Below are 12,182 nucleotides of genomic sequence, written 5' to 3' on the forward strand. Positions count from 1 at the left end.
CGTGGTAACAAATTTTTTTCTTGATTGGGGTTCACTACTTAACTCTCAGAGGAGAAACCCTGGAAGCAGAATCAAGGAGTCAGTGAGTGAGAGAACGAACCGCCGTCCTCGTCTCCAATCTCTGTTATTACAAATTCTCCCAAACACAAAAGCATAAACAGTCGTCAACAAACACGTTCCCCTCGTGGAAACATGTTTCACTTCAATTTAAGAACCCGAACACCATTTTCCTTAATCTTCTGCACTCAAATTCCCAGAAATAGTCTTGTCCTTCCCCATAAAATATCACCCTTACTGCACCGTTTCAATAATAATATATATATCTCTTCTTTCTACCTCCAAACTCCTCCATTATACTATGCCATCATGAAATCATAACCCTCTTTGGCTGAAAACATATTCACACGACTTCAGAGTCAAAAATGAACCATCATACACTTGGGATAATAGTTCAACTTATAATACATTTTTTTTACTAATACTCTGTACAACTTTTAGGAGGAACTCCCCTTTAAAGTTAACAACATTTTAACATTAACAATCCTGTCAGGATACGTTGAAAACCACAAAATAACTCATACCAGGGAATGAAGCACCAGCACCCAGAATCACACAACACCACCCTATGTTTAGTAGCAGTAAGCCTGTGCCTATGTAATGTTAACTAGCATGTTAGTTAGCAGTAATTAGCCTGTGTCTATGTTAATTGTTAACTAGCATGTTAGTTAGCAGTAATGCCTGTGTCTACGTTATCTCCTAACATATACCTACCTCTCCATCTCTGCTGTTGGGAATGATTGAGATTTGTCTTGCACAGCTACCAGAAGACTTACAGCTTTCAGACAGGTTGCTCACGTCACATCTACGTCTTCAAGCTCAGTTGGAGGCTGCGCATTAACGCTCAGCATCACCGGGAAAGAGCTTCTAATGACTTCACTGTCTCCATGGCAACAACGGGACCTGTTGGTCCATTTCTTTAGCTGTCTATGATCCCCCACGATACACACCTTTTAGCTAGCCGCTAGCTCTATTGTTTACGAAACCCGTTTCCGGTTACAACGCGGCTCTGTAGCTCGCCTTTACACACATCATAAACTCCATAACTAACCCACCACAGCTTCAGTACACCATACACACGTCAGAGGGAAACCGTCGTTTGTCATTTTAATCCGAGTACCAACCTGGAAGCAGAATTACGGCATCGTGAGTGAGAAAACAAACCGCCATCCTCGTCTCCAAAGAGTGTCCTTCACCTGGGCACCGGTGGTGTACCGATCCCCGCACATTGGTTCCGCTTTCTTTGTTTCCCCGCTACGTTATATTGCTTACCAATAATTTTGAAATTCGTACTAAACGCTACGCTGGTTTTATGTATCCTTAGGGTGTATCACACATCAAGCTGAAATAAATGTGGCGATATTCTGCTCTATACACGCTAAAGTGGTGATTATTTACATGGAGTCTGGTGGAGATATGCTGCTCTATACACACTAAAAGTAGTGATTATTTACATGAAGTCTGGTGGAGATATGCTGCTCTATACACGCTAAAAGTAGTGATTATTTACATGGAGTCTGGTTAGATATGCTGCTCTATACACGCTAAAGTAGTGATTATTTACATGGAGTCTGGTGTAGATATGCTGCTCTATACACGCTGAAAGTAGTGATTATTTACATGGAGTCTGGTGGAGATATGCTGCTCTATACACGCTAAAAGTAGTGATTATTTACATGGAGTCTGGTGGGTTTGGTGATGATGATTTCGGGGCTGATTTCATGTTAAACTAAAAGCTTCTTACTCTTTAACTAAAAGGTCTATCTCTGTAGGGATCCATCCCATAATGTTGTCAGACTTTTAGAATAGTAGTTATACTTTGACTTTCTGACTTTAATTATGACTTTGTGAGGCAACATAACATGAGGAGATCCACGTCAGGCGGGGGGGACCTTGGGTTCAACATGGGGGGGGGGGACACTCATTTTCTGCATTCTAGTTTATTTTTCTGCAACAATTTGTGTCTTTTCTGCATTAATTTATGGTGCAAATGTCTCCATGTACAGTATGTAAAGGAAATATAATAGTTATTTTGAGTAGGTTGCACTGAGGTACATAGTTTTTTATTATGGGGGATGTATCAATCCCAGTAAAGAGAGACAACTGATGAATGAAATCATGATATAATCAAATGAACAATGGTGAAACATATAGATTTTATTAAAAGCATTTAGAAACTTAGACTATACGGATTGTTGAAAACATTTGTTTACCACATTTTAAATATTTTACAATATGATTGAAAGTATAAGGACATAATAGTGACCAATAACAGTTGACTATTTTTTAGATGTGACATATCATGAAGTGTTTTAGTCAAACAGTTCAAATGTTGATAAACAGAGATGAAATCAGATGAATGTTTTTGTGTTTGAGTCTCAGATCTGCTTCACAGTGCAGAGTGTGTGTGATGGTGAACAGACTGAACTTTGATTTCAGCAGCTGGGGCCTGTTGCACGAACTAGATAAGGGATTGATCTGGGATATTCAAGTTATCCTGGATGAATTTAGCTTGATCTCGGTTGCACAAACCAGATTGAATTAAACCCAGCCAAGTAACCATGGATTTATTCTTTGAGGCTAGCCTGGTCCAGAGCAGGCTAACAGCCAGGCTAAGATTAATCCTGGAGTCTCATGTGTCAAATCAGCTGCAGCTCTGCTCTGAAATAAAAGTGTGTTTACAGTTATTCCGTTGTCTTCTGCATGTGCTCTGCTTTATTTTATTAACCCTCTGAGCCCGAGACACTCGCCCACGAGTAAAAAAGTAGGGAGAGTGAGGTAAAGTGAGACACTGGGTAATGTGAGACAACCCTGTATCTAGGCAACAGAACACATTTGTGCCCATGTGACCATTTTGTTTCCAAGCTCCTCCCATTTCCCCTTGGCCATAAAGGAGAGAAGCTCATTTAGCTGAGGTAAGCATGCTTTTTCCAACAAATTTTTTTTGCATGTAAAAGTAAATTTTCTTGCTGTCAACTTAATCAACTGTTGTGCCAAAGCAAATTGATTCAGGTAGAAAACTTATATCATACCTGTTGATGAACTACCAACATATAAAACCATGTGATGATGCTAGCTGAAGGTTAGCCTGAATTGCTAAGAAAGGTATTTTTTCAAAAATGGTGGAGGTGGGGTAAATTGAGACAAATGCTGTGGGGTAAAGTGATACAGTGTCTCACTTTACCCCACCATGAGGCACAAGTTAAGTTTAGTTTTAAACATATTTTAATGTAATATACATTGCATATGTAATGTAATATTAATATTATTACATATTAATTATATGTAATGTTACATTTTTATTTTAAATGTCATAAACATTGTAGAAAAGCCATCATGCCAAGGCAATACACCAGGAAGACAACCTGGGGCAAAACACCCCTCGAGGAGATGGAGAGTGCAGCCGCTGAGGTCAAGGAAGGAAAGAAGTCTATCAGAGCAGCTGCAAGGGACAGAAATATTGACAAGTCAAGCCTTTTAAGATTCATAAAGAAAAAAGAGAAAGGGGAAGTAAAAACAGTAGCCTGGGGTGCAGTAGCTAAGGCAAAGAGAATTATTACAGATGAGATGGAGGAGGAGCTTGCCAAACACTTGAAACAACTAGCTGAACAGTTCCATGGCCTTCCTCCAGTTAAGTCCCGTCAACTGGCCTTTGAATATGTAGAAAGAAACAATATCCCTGTCCCTGACAATTGGACAAAGACACAATGTGCAGGTAGGCTAGGGTGTGCAAGAGATCACATGATTCTGTAGGTTAATTAAGGCCAACTGATCTTGGCACACAGCTAAATCTTATAATAATGAATTGTCTACTCTAGGTGAAGATTGGTTTCGCAGCTTCCTAGCACGTTGCCATCTCTCTATCCGAACTCCAGAGGCAATATCCCTGGGAAGGGCTACAGCCTTCAATAAAACTACAGTCAGGGAGTTCTTTGACAATCTGGCTGTAGTGATGGACAGGTGACAGAATTAATTATTTAGTCACAAATGCTTTACGGAGGCATTACCTGTAAGATTTGGCTTTGATTCTGAGAAGGTTCTTACTTTGCCTCTCATCTTTAACAAGCATGCCTTCCCTCCACACATGATTTACAATGTGGATGAAACAGGTGTCTTTACAGTACAAAAGCCACAGCAGGTAAACTACACATACACTAGAGAGCATATTAAAGAGCTAGCACATATTAAAAATGCTGGTACAGATTAGGTTAAGAGTATGGTTCTAGTACTCATTAAAGTGCTGGTGCATATTAAAGTGCAGTGGACAGTAAAGTGCTGGTGCATATAAAAGTGCAGTGGACAGTAAAGTGCTGGTGCATATAAAAGTGCAGTGGACAGTTAAGTGCTGGTGCATATAAAAGTGCAGTGGACAGTTAAGTGCTGGTACATGTATAATGCTGTGGTAATGTTGTGAATCTGTGAACTGGACATGAAAAGAAATTCATTGTACCTTTAGACCAGTAGTAGAATACTGGTTGCACATGCCATTGATTCTAAACTTTCTATTTGATCAGGTTGTGACAGAGACAGGAAAAAAGCAAGTTGGTTCTGTCACATCGGCTGAAAGAGGAGAACTGGTGACTGTGGTGTGTGCAGTGAATGCTGCTGGGAATGCCATACCTCCCATGTTTGTCTTCCCCAGAGTCAAGTTTAAGGATTGCTTCATGACAGGAGCACCTCCAGGAGCCAAAGGTACCGCCACCAGAACGGGATGGATGAATGAAGACATCTGGCCTGAGTTCCTTGATCACCTGATACAGCACACTAACTGCACCCTTGATCGTCCCATGCTGCTAATCCTGGATAATCTAAAAGCTCACATCTCACTCAAGGCAATAGAAATGTCCAAGAGCAACGGAATTGTTCTGCTCACCCTCCCACCCCACACATCCCATCGCATGCAGCCTCTCGATGTGACCGTGTATGGCCCGTTCAAGACCCAATACAGCCGTGCTCTTGATGAGGTCTAACCCCGGCAAAACAGTCTCCATCTACCAGACTGCAGGACTTGTGAATGAGGCTTTCATGTCAGCAGTGACACCACGCAACATCACTTCTGGATTTAGGTCCACTGGGATTTTCCCATATAACCAAGACATTTTCCCTGATGAAGCGTTTGCACCATCCATGGTGTCAGACCGGCCAAACCTTGAGCTGCAGCCTGCCACTGCAGATGATCTGGATGGTCCACCCCCTGCAGATGATCCACCTGCAGACGAACCACCCGCTGCAGATAATTCACCCGCTGATGCTTATCCATCCACTGCGCATGGTCCACATGGATGTGCCTCGCCAGCTGACTCAGATGTGCCACGTGTTCCCAGCCGACCTGGATATGTGTCTCCTCGTGAAATACTACCACTTCCCAAATGTCCCCCCAGAACACAAACCAAACGAAAGCGTGTGAAGACAGCCATCATTACTGATACTCCCGAGAAGCAGGCAATTGAAGAGGCTATAAAGAAGACAAAAGAAACTGGCGGGGAAAAAGCAAATAGCAAAGAAAAGGGAAAACCGAAAAAGAAAGCAACCAAAAGGAAAATCGTAGTTAGCAGCTCTGAGGAGAGTGATGTCCCTGTCCCACTTGATAATGACGAAGAGACTCTGAGGATGAGAGAAGTGATCCAGGAAACAAAGATCTGTCTGTGGGTGACTTTGTCATGATTAACTTTACAACCAAACACAGGAGCGTCCGTATATTGGCATGGTTGAAAAAGTTGAAGATGATGAAATTCTTACCCAATTCCTTAGAAAAATTCAGGGAAACACAAAAGTGTGGGAGAGACCCACATTTGCTATTAAAGAAAAAGATGTGGCACATGTTCCCAAAGCAGATGTGGTGAAGAAGCTGCCTCAACCTAAGAGGCGTGGAGGTACCACACGTAGAGAGCAACTCTTCATCTTTCCCTGCAATCTTCAGGGCTGGAATGTGGAGTAGTTGTATAGGCCTACTGTATTTGTAGAGAATGACTGATGCTCTGATTGTGGATCTAGTCCTGTTGAGTCCCAGGCTGTTCAAGCTGGCTCTAAAGGTCCTGTGTTCTGACCCCGAGACTGTGTCTGTGTGTTCAATTGTACATAGGCTCCTGGCATTTTTATATTAAGACTTTTATATACATATAAAAAAAGGATATTTTGTAGTGTAGGAGTTGAGTTGCAGCAAGGTGATTCATACCTGTCATTTGAATGTTAATAAAACATTTTGAATTACATTATGTTGTATTTGATTTTGTTTAGAATTACTTTCAAGTGTTGTAGGAAAAAATGTGCTTATTTTCACTGCCCTTCATCCTGAATACATTCTGATAATTACAATAACAAGGAAACATCCTGAATTAATGGGAAATGTGTAAATTTAACTGATATATCATTTTAGCTCACTTGGAGGGGAGCAAATGTAAAAAATGTCTCACTTTACCCCACTCTCCCTAAGATACAAAGCACAGGAAATAGTAGAAGATGGTTTCGATCCATCAACCTCTGGGTTATGGGCCCAGCACGCTTCCGCTGCCAATATTAATATAAAGGCTTATATTGCAATCTCGTCACCCTACATGTAGGTGTACCTATGTTTAAATAAACACACTGTAGCAAAGTTTATGTAGTGTTATTTTAATTTTACTTGTGTTTTTTTTCTCTGAGGGACAGCTCTGTCAGGCTTATTTATGTAGCATGGAAGCTAGCGTTAGCTAACTAGCAGCCAGCCTGCTTCTAAACAAATACTTTTTAATTATCTCAACACTTTTTAACAGTCAAACTGAAACACTGGCGGTGAGCTCCAGGTCCTGCAGCTGCAGACGGACATGGATAGCTTCAGACCCGCTCACCACTAGTGTTGGTGGATTAGCAAGCTAGCGTTAGAAAACTAACCCCGCTTATAAATAAATACCTTTTAATTATCTCAACACTTTTAACAGTCAAACTCAAACAATAGGGTGAGCTCCAGGTCTTGCAGTCACGGACGGACCACCATCAGTGGGTATAATGCGTGCCTTTTAAATTACTTTTTTTTTTGTTAGCGGGCTGGTTGGTTAGTTCGCTAACGCTAGCTTGCTATTCCACCAACACTGGCGGTGGGCTCATGGGGGGTTGTGCCGCTGCTATCGGGTCTGGAGCTTTCCGTGTCCCGCTGGAGATCAGATCCCGTTGAGGTCGGCAGCGGCGATTTCTAGCGATGTTTCCCCGCTGGCCGAGCCCCACTGACGGCGGACCGTCTGCGTCTGCAGGACCTGGAGCTCCAGTGTTTCAGTTTAACTGTTAAAAAGTGTTGAGCTAATTAAAAGGTATTTACAGTATTTAGAAGCGGGCTGGATGCTAGTAAGCTTATGCTAGCTTTCATGCTACATAACTAAGCCGGACAGAGTTGTCCCTCCTCTGGGGATAGACTTTAATGCTTTACAAAAACCAAAGCAAGTAAGCGCTGTGACTAACATTACTCTTCTGAAGTGATTTTGGAGAGGGACATCAGGTAGAAATACGCTGGTTGACTAGCATGACACCATTGTATTCATATAGTAATAAGGTGACCAGCTTTCTCAGACAAAATCCGGGGACATTTTCAACTCAGAAGTGTATTTACCTCCAAAACAAGTAATGTTTTTATTTTTGTAAAACTTAAAATGGGGACACAAGACCTAGAGCTGTTCTTATTAGGGGCTGAGCCCCCCCAGGTCTGATCCTAGACCCACCACTGCTGCTACTTCCTACTCCACTCCGCTACACCTCAAGATAGAAAGTCCTAATATTTCAAGATAAAAAAAATCCATCCTTATACTTCTAGATAAAAAGTCCTAATATTTCAAGATAAAAAGTCCTAATATTTCAAGATAGAAAGTCTTAATATTTCAAAATATAAAGTCCTAATAGTCCTAATATTTCAAGATATAAAGTCCTTATAGTCCTAATATTTCAAGATAGAAAGTCTTAATATTTCAAGATAGAAAGTCCTTATAGTCCTAATATTTCAAGATAGAAAGTCTTAATATTTCAAGATAGAAAGTCTCAATATTTCATAATGTTGTAATGTTTACTGAACTACTGACAGCTTTTGCTTTACTGCTCAAGGCTTGTTTCTGCAACAGCTCATTGAGAATCAGATACAACAAAAACTACTGAGGACATATTTTCCTTTGACATTGATGCAGTATTAAACGAGATCGCTGCAATGTAAGTTATTAGGATAATTGTCCAGCTTGTATTTACTTTCAACAAAGTGCTTGTTTAGCTGCTAACAGACTCAGATTAATATTCTAAGTGTCTGACAACATTATGGGAAGGATTTCTAAGGAGGTCGACCTTTCTGTTAAAGATTAAGATCCTTTTTAAAACATAAAAGTCCGCGAAATTGCGTTAGCTAAACCCACCAGACTCCATGTGAATAATCAGTGATTTTAGCATCGTAAAATACGGCTTCTAAAACATCTCTGAGCACCGCTGGCTCTGGCGGTCTGGAGCCTGCGTGTGTTGGGTGTGCGATTATCGGGTACGTTTTTTCTTTCTTTCATTACAATTTCGGGTCTTTCAGTCACAGTGAAAACTGGGGACATTTCCGGGGACAGATCCAGCCGGGGACAGGTAGCCAAAATCGGGGACTGTCCCCGGAAACCGGGGACGTCTGGTCACCCTATATAATAATCAATCCAGGCTAACGTGAATGACAGTGACTGCATGTTGCTTCCTCTAAATTTCAGGTTGTGGTCGACTAGCGAGGCCAGCTCGTCAGTTTGATAAACTGACCAGACCTGCATGCCTCTTGTTTCTTTGGGCTAGTTGTATTAGCTTTAGCCTGGCTGGTAGCAGCTTTCTGCTTGTTTCTTTAAGCTAACTATATTAGCTTTAGACCGGCTGGTAGCAGCTTTCTGCTTGTTTCTTTAAGCTAACTATTTTAGCTTTAGCCTGGCTGGTAGCGTCTTTCTGCTTGTTTCTTTAAGCTAACTATTTTAGCTTTAGCCTGACTGGTTGCAGCTTTCTGCTTGTTTCTTTAAGCTAACTATATTAGCTTTAGCCTGACTGGTTGCAGCTTTCTGCTTGTTTCTTTAAGCTAACTATATTAGCTTTAGCCTGACTGGTTGCAGCTTTCTGCTTGTTTCTTTAAGCTAACTATATTAGCTTTAGCCTGACTGGTTGCAGCTTTCTGCTTGTTTCTTTAAGCTAACTATATTAGCTTTAGCCTGACTGGTTGCAGCTTTCTGGTTGTTTCTTTAAGCTAACTATTTTAGCTTTAGCCTGACTGGTTGCAGCTTTCTGCTTGTTTCTTAAGCTAACTATATTAGCTTTAGCCTGACTGGTTGCAGCTTTGTGCGGTGGAAATGGCCGGGAGACGTGTGATTATGTTGCATTAATCAGGGGTTTAGTTTGTATTTGAGGAGAACATAAAACCCCAACTACTGTAGCGTCACTCACTACCCATCAAATACTATGACATCACTGTGTCAGAGGCAGCTGTTGCCAACGGTAGGCTACTTTTCTACACACGGAGAGCCTCACTTCCCATACCAAACCCCGTCGGACTAACGTCACATCCACACGTTGCCCACATGGCTACCTGTCTTAAAGGGGAACGGTCGGATGGTAATAATCATGTAAAGGAGAAACGGTGAAAGGTTACTTTTCTATCAAGCAGCAAAAAAGTATTAACGTCAACATCGTAACGTCCTGCAACGTGACTTTCGCGCATGCGCACATCGCGATGTCAATGCTAGAACACAATATTGTTCAGCCCTTACTGACGATATACTTCAGTAAGCTAGTTTGCCACTTTTATCTTGGATAATGCCACATGTAAGTATATCTTAGTTTACTTAGATACCCAACATAGGTCATACTATGTACACTGTATAACAATATATCACGTGTTTCTTTATTTCATCTTACAGTTTTGCTAGCCTGTTGTGTAGTTATATTGTTTTTACAATTATCTTTGTTTAATATCTGTGACTCATTACTATCTAAGTAACTGGTCATTGTGTTTTCTCCCAGTTTCACCCTTTGTTACTCAAATAAACGTGTTACAAGGATCCCGGTCGCCAGTGCTTGATGGTGGAAGGTGTTTAGCTGTCTATTGCGAACAAGGTGAGGGCCATGTGGGGCCTCTGAGCATCACTTATAGACCAAGTAATTATTCTCAAGTCAATCTTTTTATTGGAAAACACATACTTACATGACCATAGACTATTTTTAGTTTTCTCCTTTTAAGTAATGCATATTAGTATCTCCATACTTCCAGCCAACAATCTCCTATATTACTGACACATTTCATCTCTCCATCTGTACAGGCTTAGCAATATACTTAAAATATAAAAGTAAAAGTAGCCTTATGAATGACAAAGCTCCCTGGACCAGACACATGTTACTAGAGAGCACACTGAGAAACTACAGTGGACATGGAGAAAAGACTCTTTATTCTTTATTCTTTATATGCCATTGCCTACATTTTAAATGTCTCCCAATAGGCCTAAAACATATATAAACATATAGCCTATTTACACTCACCGGCCACTTTATTAGGTACACCTGTCCAACTGCTCGTTAACACTTAATTTCTAAGCAGCCAATCACATGGCGGCAACTCAGTGCATTTAGGCATGTAGACATGGTCAAGAGAATCTCCTGCAGTTCAAACCGATTTGAACTGCAGATATTTGAACCGATATTTCAGAAACTGCTAATCTACTGGGATTTTCACGCACAACCATCTCTAGGGTTTACAGAGAATGGTCCGAAAAAGAAAAAACATCCAGTGAGCGGCAGTTCTGTGGGCGGAAATGCCTTGTTGATGCCAGAGGTCAGAGGAGAATTGCCAGACTGGTTTGAGCTGATAGAAGGGCAACAGTGACTCAAATAACCACCCGTTACAACCAAGGTGGGCAGAAGAGCATCTCTGAACGCACAGTACGTCGAACTTTGAGGCAGATGGGCTACAGCAGCAGAAGACCACATCGGGTGCCACTCCTTTCAGCTAAGAACAGGAAACTGAGACTACAATTTGCACAAGCTCATCGAAATTGGACAATAGAAGATTGGAAAAACGTTGCCTGGTCTGATGAGTCTCGATTTCTGCTGCGACAGTCGGATGGTAGGGTCAGAATTTGGCGTCTACAACATGAAAGCATGGATCCATCCTGGCTTGTATCAACGGTTCAGGCTGGTGGTGGTGGTGTCATGGTGTGGGGAATATTTTCTTGGCACTCTTTGGGCCCCTTGGTACCAATTGAGCATCGTTGCAACGCCACAGCCTACCTGAGTATTGTTGCTGACCATGTCCATCCCTTTATGACCATAATGTACCCAACTTCTGATGGCTACTTTCAGCAGGATAATGCGCCATGTCATAAAGCTGGAATCATCACAGACTGGTTTCTTGAACATGACAATGAGTTTCGCTGTACTCAAATGGCCTCCACAGTCACCAGATCTCAATCCAATAGAGCATCTTTGGGATGTGGTGGAACGGGAGATTCGCATCATGGATGTGCAGCCAACAAATCTGCGGCAACTGTGTGATGCCATCATGTCAATATGGACCAAACTCCCTGAGGAATGCTTCCAGCACCTTGTTGAATCTATGCCACGAAGAATTGAGGCAGTTCTGAAGGCAAAAGGGGGTCCAACCCGTTACTAGCATGGGGTACCTAATAAAGTGGCCGGTGAGTGTAAATATTACATATTTCACCCAGGTGTCTTCTCTTATTCAATGATCTCACAAAAAGTAAAAAAAAAAAGCTGAAAACATTCAGGGGATGTAGCTCAGTGGTAGAGCGCATGCTTTGCATGTATGAGGCCCTGGGTTCAATCCCCAGCATCTCCAACAGGTGTTATTGTTCAGTCTGTAAAAGAGTTCCAAACGCTCTTATTCTGAAAGAGAAAAGTTTTAAAAGGCAATCTCCTTGTGTTCATGGTAATTAATGCAAAAATCAGTCTCAATGACCAAGATTTGCATTGTCCAGTGGTGGTATAGTGGTGAGCATAGCTACCTTCCAAGTAGTTGACCTGGGTTTGATTCCCAGCCATCGCAGCAGTTTTCATTGTGTGGTTACTTGCTTTTATTTGTCATGAAGTAACCAGAAAGGTTACTTGCCCCTCTGATTTGATGAAATATTAATCTCTTTTATGGTACAATAAGGGAC

General features: G+C 41.5%; 1 non-coding gene across 1 annotated transcript; it reads left to right on the forward strand.

Moving 5' to 3' along the window:
• The first annotated feature begins 11,791 nt into the window (after nucleotides 1–11,791).
• trnaa-ugc (transfer RNA alanine (anticodon UGC)) lies at nucleotides 11,792–11,863 on the forward strand. Its single transcript has one exon. It is a non-coding gene; the product is annotated as a tRNA-Ala (tRNA).
• The last annotated feature ends 319 nt before the right edge of the window (nucleotides 11,864–12,182 follow it).

The sequence above is a fragment of the Etheostoma spectabile genome, unplaced genomic scaffold (genome assembly GCF_008692095.1).
Source record: "Etheostoma spectabile isolate EspeVRDwgs_2016 unplaced genomic scaffold, UIUC_Espe_1.0 scaffold00569846, whole genome shotgun sequence".
In the NCBI taxonomy this organism is placed as follows: domain Eukaryota; kingdom Metazoa; phylum Chordata; class Actinopteri; order Perciformes; family Percidae; genus Etheostoma; species Etheostoma spectabile.